Here is a 9,734-nt window from a genome sequence, read left to right as displayed (position 1 = left end):
CTACCTGCCAACCCCACATATCATATTAAAAACTGCAAACATTTCTCTCCCCCCTATGGCAAAATGTGTAGAACTGCAGGCAAATTAGCTATAAAACAGCACATTTTCCTCTCCGCCCCATGGAATTTTTTTTAGAATTGCAGCTAACTTGCTTTAAAACCGCAACATTTTCTCTACACCCCATGGCAAAATGTGTAGAATTGCATGAAATTAACTCTTAAACTTGTGGGTGTCTCTTGTGTGTGTGCGCCAATTAGCTTCAGCTGGCTGGTCTTCGACCATGGCAAAATTGGTTTGATTTTGGATAGCCTATGGACGGGTCTAATTAGGGACCGTCAATGAATTTGAACTTCTACAATTTATAGTTGGTTTGAGGTTTTTAAGTCATTTAAATTTGGAACTATTCAAATTTTTACATATTGTCCCATGTACATTGTGTAATTTATCGATGTTCCTTCACAAGTGAAACCAAATTTACCACGGGTATTACGATTAGTCTTGTGCAGCTGCACTCCGAATTGATGATTACTTGTGTGCTGCCAGCTGTGGGCATGTGGGCAGGATTGAAATGAACACAACCTTCCTTTACATTGTGTCATACTCAGTTAAAAAACTCCAAAATAGACTAATAAACACAGTAAGAAATAAACAAAATATGGAACATAATCCCTGCATTTTAACACAGTTGTTTTATCCTGCTGAAAGACAGGTTTCTTTATATGTTGAGCGTGGAATAGATCACAGCATCACCTTCCTGTAGTTATGGACATTAATAAGAGTTAATCACAAAGAACATACAGTTGAAGTCGGAAGTTTACATACACTTAGGTTGGAGTCATTAAAACTCGTTTTTCAACCACTCCACACATTTCTTGGTAACAAACTATAGTTTTGGCAAGTCGGTTAGGACATCTACTTTGTGCATGACACAAGTAATTTTTCCAACAATTGTTTACAGACAGATTATTTCACTTATAATTCACTGTCTCACAATTCCAGTGCGTCAGAAATGTACATACACTAAGTTGACTGTGCCTTTAAACAGCTTAAAAAATTCCAGAAAATGATGTCATGGCTTTAGAAGCTTCTGATAGGCTAATTGATATCATTTGAGTCAATTGGAGGTGTAGCTGTGGATGTATTTCAAGGCCTACCTCCAAACTCAGTGCCTCTTTGCTTGACATCATGGGAAAATCAAAAGAAATCAGCCAAGACCCCAGAATAAAAATTGTAGACCTCCACAAGTCTGGTTCATCCTTGGGAGCAATTTCTAAACGCCTGAAGGTACCAAGTTTATCTGTACAAACAATAGTACGCAAGTATAAACAGCATGGGACCACGCAGCCGTCATCCCGCTCAGGAAGGAGACGCGTTGTCTCCTAGAGATGAACGTACTTTGGTGCGAAAAGTGCAAATCAATCAAAGAACAACAGCAAAGGACCTTGTGAAGATGCTGGAAGAAACAGGTACAAAAGTATCTATTTCCACAGTAAAACTAATCCTATATCAACATAACCTGAAAGGCTGCTCAGTAAGGAAGAAGCCACTCCTTCAAAACCGCCATAAAAAAAGACAGACTACGGTTTGCAACTGCACATGGGGACAAAGATCGTACTTTTTGGAGAAATGTCCTCTGGTCTGATGAAACAAAAATATAACTGTTTGGCCATAATGACCATCGTTATGTTTGGAGGAAAAAGGGGCGGCTTGCAAGCCGAAGAACACCATCTCAACCGGGAAGCACGAGGGTGGCAGCATCATGCTGTGAGGGTGCTTTGCTGCAGGAGGGACTGGTGCACTTCACAAAATAGATGGCATCATGAGGAAGGAAGATTATGTGGATATATTGAAGCAACATCTCAAGATATCAGTCAGGAAGTTAAAGCTTGGTCGCAAATGGGTCTTCCAAATGGACAATGACCCCAAGCATACTTCCAAAGTTGTGGCAAAATGGCTTAAGGACAACAAAGTCAAGGTATTGAAGTGGCCATCACAAAGTCCTGACCTCAATCCTATAGAAGATGTGTGGGCAGAACTGAAAAAGTGTGTGCGAGCAAGGAGGCCTACAAACCTGACTCAGTTACACCAGCTCTGTCAGGAGGAATGAGCCACAATTCACCCAACTTATTTGTGGAAGGCTACCCAAAACGTTTGACCCAAGTTAAACAATTTAAAGACAATGCTTCCAAATACTAATTGAGTGTATGTAAACTTCTGACCCACTGGGAATGTGATGAAAGAAATAAAAGCTGAAATAAATAATTATCTTTACTATTATTCTGACATTTCACATTCTTAAAATAAAGTGGTGATCATAACTGACCTAAAACAGGGAACTTTTACTAGGATTAAATGTCAGGAATTGTGAAAAACTGAGTTTAAATGTATTTGGCTAAGGTGTATGTAAACTTCCGACTTCAACTGTACTAAACAGCAAAATGACAGGTAACTGTAACAAAATAATAATTTGAATAAAGTGCTATTCTTACCTGATTTGACCCTGATGTGACTCTGTTGGGATCTGAAAAAGACAATAAATGCCAATTGTTACGCTTCCATTTACATTCTAAGAACCATTCTATGTTTCCAAACCCACTACTCACCACCAAGCCTGGGTTCAACAAAAGCAAATTTGGAGTAATGAACTTCCTCATTGTCATCTTGCCCTGTTCGACCCCCCTTGCTCTCTGAAACATACAAAATGCCAAAATGTTAATCAGACAGTTGTGACTTCATATCCATCTCCTGGCAGTGGAGCATTCGGAATATAATCTTGAAAGTAATCTCAACCACAGAGATCCTATTAAGAGTTCTATTATGTAATTCTATGATCTAAACCTCCTCCTTCCTCTACCCATAGGCTTCTCTCTCATACCTCTGTTATACGATATATCTATATCTCTTATGTATTGTACATCATATCACTCCCAAAGTGAAGAAGGGTATACCTTGGTCTCTTTGTGGATCTGTGATGTTACCATAGACTGGGTCATTCTTCTCGGTGAGTGGTAGGGATGTCACAGCTTTGAAAGAAGAGATATAGAAAAACATTTGTACACAATTTTTGGCATAGGCATAAGATGTAGCAACCCGACAAGTTTGGTCAGGAGCAGAGACAGCCATGTTATACACTGAACAAAAATATAAACAACATGTAAAGTGTTGGTCCCATGTTTCATGAGCTGAAATAAAAGATCCCAGAAATTGTCCTAATTTACAAAAATATTCTAAAATGTTGTGCTCAAATCTGTTTACGTCCCTGTTAGTGAGCGTTTCTCCTTCGCCAAGATAATCCATCCACCTGACAGGTGTGGCATATCAAGAAGCTGATTAAACAACATGATCATTACACAGGTGCACCTTGTGCGGGGGACAATAAAAGGCCACGCTTAAATGTGCAGTTTTGTCACAAAACACAATGCCACAGATGTATCAAGTTTTGAAGGAGCGTGAAATTGGCATGCTGACTGCAGTAATGTCCACCAAAGCTGTTGACATCATTTTATGTTAATTTCTCTACCATAAGCCACCTCCAACTTATTTGTATAGAATTTGGCAGTATGTCCAACTGGCCTCACAACCGCAGACCACGTGTAACCACACCATCCCAGGACCTCCACATCCAGCTTCTTCACCTGCGGGATCGTCTGAAACCAGCCACCCTGACAGCTGATGAAACTGTGGGTTTGCACAACCAAATAATTACTGCACAAACTGTCAGAAACCATCTCAGGGAAGCTCATCTGTGTGCTAATAGTCCTCACCAGGGTCTTGACCTGACTGCAGTTCTGTGTCATAACCAGAGTATGTAAGCACGAGGAGTGGAGCATGCCTAATTTGACTGGAGCGCAAAGCAAGATTCCCAAAGGCTGGAGTGTCGGCCTTCTTGCCCATTCCAATTTTGCTCCAGTAGCGCTCACTTCATGCCAGTAGCGTTCACTTCACGAGCTCAGGGCTTTCCCGGCCCAGCATGCATTTGCAGTCTACTTGTGTGCTGCTATAGCCCCTTGCTTTAGCTACTGTCATTGAGCTCACTAAATATTTTCAGAAAGAAACTGATAAAACACACAGGTGAAAAATCAAGGTGACTAACAAAGATGAGGACCAAGAGCAAGAGATGGAGTGCGGTGTTGTAGTGTCCACAACTAAATAATTATTTTGGAATCAGAAAAGACAAGTATCCTGAAAGCATGATGGTGTACTTTCTACGTGCACATGCTAAAATAAAGGAACGCGGTGGGTAGCTAACTAAAGGCCAAATCAAACAGAACGAGCGTGTACAAGCTAGAATTAGAACGCATGGTAGTGAATGACAGAAAACAGATCGATCGCGAAAGTCAACGCTGTCAAAGGCATCATGCACTTAAAATTAGAAAGCTCTATTTTTCTTGCGTCTAAGCGAAGCAATGCCCGTTTGATTTGGCCTTGAAGTGTGTCATTGTAGCAAAGTACTTATGAACTAAAAATCTGATCTCTTAAAGGTTGTGTACATTTTTGTTCCATTATCTAGACAATAGGCCATAATTGATTTTGGCCCAATAGGCCTGGCATATTCCCACGTTCAAGGAGCTTTCCATTTTGATTGGGTTATTTTGCCTAAAAACCTTTAGGCCTACCTATAGAAACATTAAAAACAACTCTGCATCTCTGCCCAGCCTGGCAAGAGAGCCCAAAAGGGTGTTTAGCATCCCCAGTGGCTCTGCAAACGCAGAGAGGATATTCTCCACCTGCTGGCCTGTTCTCTAGGCACCATCGCATGAGCCTGAAACCACAGACTCTGGCCAAAATTGTGTTAATAAAAATAAATTCAAGGGCACTGAGCCTAATAAGGCATTTTCAGTTTAATTTGTATTTAATCCTAAATAAGTCACAGCCTATATGAGCAATTTATAGACTATAATGATTTAATACAACAACATGTTGTTTAGATGCTGAGCCCTTTATGTCCCTACCAGCTTATTGTGTCTCACTCACTAATGCTTCACAATGTATTTCTTTGTAGGCTATAGCCTTGAAATAATTTAAATAATATAGCCTAAATCATTCATTTTCATTCCTTAGGATCCCTATCTGGCTCCTGACCTATTTAGAGTGTTTATATGCTAGAGGCGTCACTATAGACCCTGGTTCGATTCCAGGCTTGAATGTCCCATAGGGCGGCGCACAATTGGCCGAGCGTCGTCCGGGTTTGGCCGGTGTAGGCCATCATTGTAAATAAGAATTTGTTCTTAACTGAATTGCCTAGTTAAATAAAGGTTAAATAAATAAAAAATAATTTAAAAAATATGCTGTTTAAAATTAATTAAAATCATATGGTTTGGTTTCAATACTTCAAAACCAAATGGTAGGTCCAGGTAGTCAGAAAATAGATGGGTGTTGGTTAAATTGTGATTTTAATGAATGGAGCGAATTTGGAGCAGCAGGTTTTTTCCCTGTGAGTGTGGAGCTGTTTTTAGCGGAGCGGTTGGAAAGGACGTGGAGTGGTGGAGCGGTGCGCAACAGCACCATGAGCAACAGCACCATGAGTAACAGCACCATGAGCAACAGCACCATGAGCAATGAGCGGGATTTCCAACTGCTCAACTCTCCTCACATATTCTGGTCGAAACCGACTTCAGTGGACAAACGTTCTGTCACGAGTTGCTAAGCCAGAACCCAGAAGCAGACCAGGACAAGGTAAGTTGAAACGAAGGTGAGTGTTTATTACAAATTCAAGAGTGATGCTGAATAATCCAGGGAACAGAGCGGGCGGCGTTGATTAGTTGTTGGGGGGTGCAGTGGTTGATCCCATCCTGGGTCGGCAGCCGCCCGACCACCAGGCAGAGGTTGGATGAAGGTTCCGGACGGGTGACTGCAGATGGAACAAAACGGGGGTGAGTAAGCAACAAACCAACAAGGTGCAAAAACAACAAAACTAACGCTAGGCTCTAAGACTGATACTCTGGTAAACCTACTGTTCATGGCTAACGATCCGGCAGGGAATGGATGTTAGGCCAGAGCCTAAGAAGGGTGATGATCAGGACCAGGTGTGCAGATTGCTGATGGGATGCAGGTGCGGAAATCAAGAGAGCTCCCCGGAGCGTTCCAGAACCCTCGGGAAACTGGAGATCACGAACATAAAAACTAGTCCACAGACAGGACCCGACTCAGACTGCCAGGATCGTTACAGTACCCCCCCTCCGACTAAACGCCACCGGGCGGACTCCCCGGAGCGCCAGGATGGAGGCGGTAGAAGTCACTGATGAGGTCAGCATCTAGGACCTGTCGCCGCGGAATCCAACTCCTCTCTTCAGGACCATACCCCTCCCAGTCCACGAGATACTGGAAACCCCGGCCCCGCCGTCTGGAATCCATGATGCGACGCACCGTGTAGGCAGGACCACCTCCGATCATCCGAGGAGGAGGAGGAGGAGGCGGAGGAGGCAACAGAGGACTGAGGAAAACAGGCTTGAGGCAGGAGACATGAAAGGTGGGATGGACTCTGAGCGTCCTCGGGAGTTTGAGTCGAACTGCCACCGGATTGATCACCTTCTCCACCACAAACGGACCAATGAACTTCGGTAACAACTTCCTAGACTCAGTCCGTAAAGGAAGATCCCGTGTGGCCAACCAAACCCTATCTCCGATGGTATAGGTGGGAGCGGGGATCCGGTGACGATTCGCCTGGAGCTGATACCGGTCCGAAACTCTAAGGAGTGCCTTTCTGGCCCGATGCCAGGTCCGGTGGCAGCAGCGAATATGGGCCTGAACAGAAGGCACTGAGAGCTCCTTCTCCTGAGAAGGGAACAGGGGAGGTTGGTAGCCATACAGGCACTGGAAGGGAGACATCCCAGTGGCAGATGTAGGGAGAGTATTGTGGGCATACTCAACCCAAGGCAACTGAGAGACCCAGGAGGTGGGGTTGGAAGAGACCAGACAGCGTAGCGTGGATTCCATCTTCTGGTTGGCTCTCTCCGCCTGACCATTGGATTGGGGGTGAAAACCAGATGTGAGACTGACTGTAGCTCCAATGGCCAAACAGAAGGACTTCCAGACAGCAGAGGTAAACTGAGGGCCACGGTCGGAAAACGATATCACTGGGCAAACCGTGGACCCTGAAAACCTCCCTAACCAGGATCTCGGACGTCTCGAGGCAGAGGGAAGCTTGGCAATAGGCACAAAGTGGGCGAACTTGCTGAATCTGTCCACGATAGTCAGAACGACCGTGTTCCCCTCAGAAGCGGGCAACCCAGTGACGAAGTCCAGGGCCAGATGCGACCATGGTCGCGGGGAATAGGAAGGGGGTGAAGTAGTCCAGAGCTGGGCCGATTGGTACTCTTATTCTGCGCACACACTGGACAGGCAGCAACAAAACCCCGAGTATCCTCGGCCATGGCAGGCCACCAAAAACGTCTGCGAAGAAACGCCATTGTCCGAGCCACGCCAGGGTGACAAGCCATCTTGCTGGCGTGGGACCATTTGAGGACAGCAGGACGAACCGACTCAGGCACAAACAACCGACCGGGTGGACCGTTACGGGACCGGGCTGAGTCGAAGGGCCGCCAGCACCTCCTCCTCAATCCTCCACATAACTGCTCCCACGACGCAGTTCCGGGGGAGAATTGTCTCGGTCTTGGACCCACTCTCCTCCGTCTTGGAGAACATCCGGGACAAGGCGTCCGCCTTGCCGTTCTTAGATCCCGGTCGGAACGTCAGGGAAAACTTGAATCGTCCGAAAAACAACGCCCACCTGGCCTGACGGGAGTTGAGACGTTTAGCCGATTGCACGTAAGCAAGATTCTTGTGGTCAGTCCAGACAATAAACGGTTGCTCCGCCCCCTCCAACCAGTGGCGCCACTCCTCCAAGGCAAGTTTCACCGCGAGAAGCTCCCGGTTACCCACATCGTAATTCCTCTCCCGCAGGCGAAAGGCGACGAGTAGTAGGCGCAGGGATGGAGTTTACTGTCCGTGGAGCATCGCTGCGACAGGATGGCGCCAACTCCCACATCAGACGCGTCCACTTCAACGACGAACTGACGGGCCGTGTCCGGTTGAGAGAGAATCGGTGCGTTGGTGAATCGCCTCTTCAAATCCAGAAACGCTCGATCCGCCTCCGGATTCCACTTGAAGGTCCTGATACTGGAAGTCAAGGCAGTTAACGGAGCGGCCACACGGCTGTAATCCCCGGATGAATCTGCGGTAGAAATTCGCAAACCCCAAAAATCTCTGGAGCTGCAATCTCGTACCGGGCTGGGCCCATTCCAGAACCGCTCTAACCTTCTCCTGGTCCATCCTAATCTCTCCCCTGGAGATGATGTACCCGAGAAAGGATGTCGTGTGGGCGTGAAACTCGCACTTCTCGGCCTTCACGAACAGGCGATTCTCCAACAATCGCTGCAGAACCTGCCGGACATGCTGGACGTGGTCGGGAAGGTTCCTTCGAGAAGATCAGAATGTCATCCAGGTAAACAAACACAAAGAGACCGATCATATCTCTCAGGACGTGCGTTCACCATACTCTGGAATACCGCTGGAGCATTGGTCAGTCCAAACGGCATCACCTGATACTCGAAGTGACCCATCGGTGTATTGAAACCCGTCAACCACTCGTCCCCCTCTCTGATCCGGACCATGTGATACGCATTGCGTAGGTCTAGCTTAGTGAACACCGTAGCACCCTGTAAGGAGTCGAAGGCAGAACTCATCAAGGGCAGGGGATACTTGTTCTTGACCGTGATGTCATTCAACCCCCGATAATCAATACACGGTCGAAGAGAGCCATCCTTCTTACCCACAAAGAAGAATCCTGCCCCCAGGGGGTGATGACGAGGGACGAACGAGACCAGCAGCTAGGGACTCCTTGATGTAGGTCTCCAAAGCCTCACGTTCAGGTCGGGAGATACTGTATAACCTTCCCTTGGGGTAGACAGCTCCAGGGAACAGGTTGATGGCACAATCATATGGTCGGTGGGGAGGGAGTGACAGAGCCTTCTGCTTACTGAAAACTTCCCCCAAATCGTGATATGTCTCGGGGAACCAGGGACAAATCTGGGGGTTTAGCCTCAATCACCTGACTGGGAACCGAATGGGGGCAGGCCGTCTTGAGACAGTTAGCATGACAATCAAGGCTCCAACTCGTTACCTTGCCCGTCACCCAATCGAACGTGGGATTGTGTTCCTTCAGCCAGGGGTATCCAAGGACCAGAGGAACATGGGAAGACGGCAGAATGAAGAATGAAATCATCTCAGAATGATTCCCCGACAACCGCATCTTAACCGGTTCAGTCCTCATCGTGATACGTGCCAGACTACTGCCGTTCAGAGTGGTCGCTTCAATGGCTTCCGGCAATTGCTCCTTGGAAAGCCCCAGCTGTTCCACCAACTCGGCATCAAGAAAGCTTCCATCGGCACCTGAATCGATAAAAGCGTTAATCGCTAAGCTCTGATTCCTGTTCACAAGGGTAGCCGGGAAACGGGGTCTGACAGAGGTACTGAGAGGTTGAAACTGGCTCGCTAAAAGTCCTCCCAACTTTAGCGAGCCGGGCAGTTTGACGACCGCCGGGAACAAGTGGAGATGTAATGTCCCGAGCTACCACAGTAGAGGCAGCAGTTGGTCTTACGTCTATGTTGACGCTCCTCCTTGGTTAACCCGTGCCGCCCCACTTGCATGGGTTCAGAATCGGGAAGAGAGGACCTCTCCACTAATCCTTTGTGGTGGAGAATGATCGACGTGTTCTGGTCCACCACCCGACCCG

The 9,734-nt window shown here is 46.6% G+C and overlaps 1 long non-coding RNA gene across 1 annotated transcript; it reads right to left on the bottom strand.

The window, feature by feature from the left end:
• Positions 1-670: 670 nt before the first annotated feature.
• Positions 671-3,025, bottom strand: LOC121555140. The gene is made up of 4 exons (XR_005997844.1): positions 2,949-3,025; positions 2,604-2,687; positions 2,490-2,521; positions 671-754 (listed from the first exon to the last, which is right to left on the bottom strand). It is a non-coding gene; the product is annotated as an uncharacterized LOC121555140 (long non-coding RNA).
• Positions 3,026-9,734: the final 6,709 nt, after the last annotated feature.

The sequence above is a fragment of the Coregonus clupeaformis genome, chromosome 40, assembly GCF_020615455.1.
Source record: "Coregonus clupeaformis isolate EN_2021a chromosome 40, ASM2061545v1, whole genome shotgun sequence".
Taxonomy (NCBI): domain Eukaryota; kingdom Metazoa; phylum Chordata; class Actinopteri; order Salmoniformes; family Salmonidae; genus Coregonus; species Coregonus clupeaformis.
Note: the sequence above shows the minus strand (reverse complement) of the source record. Positions and strands in the feature narration are given on the sequence as shown.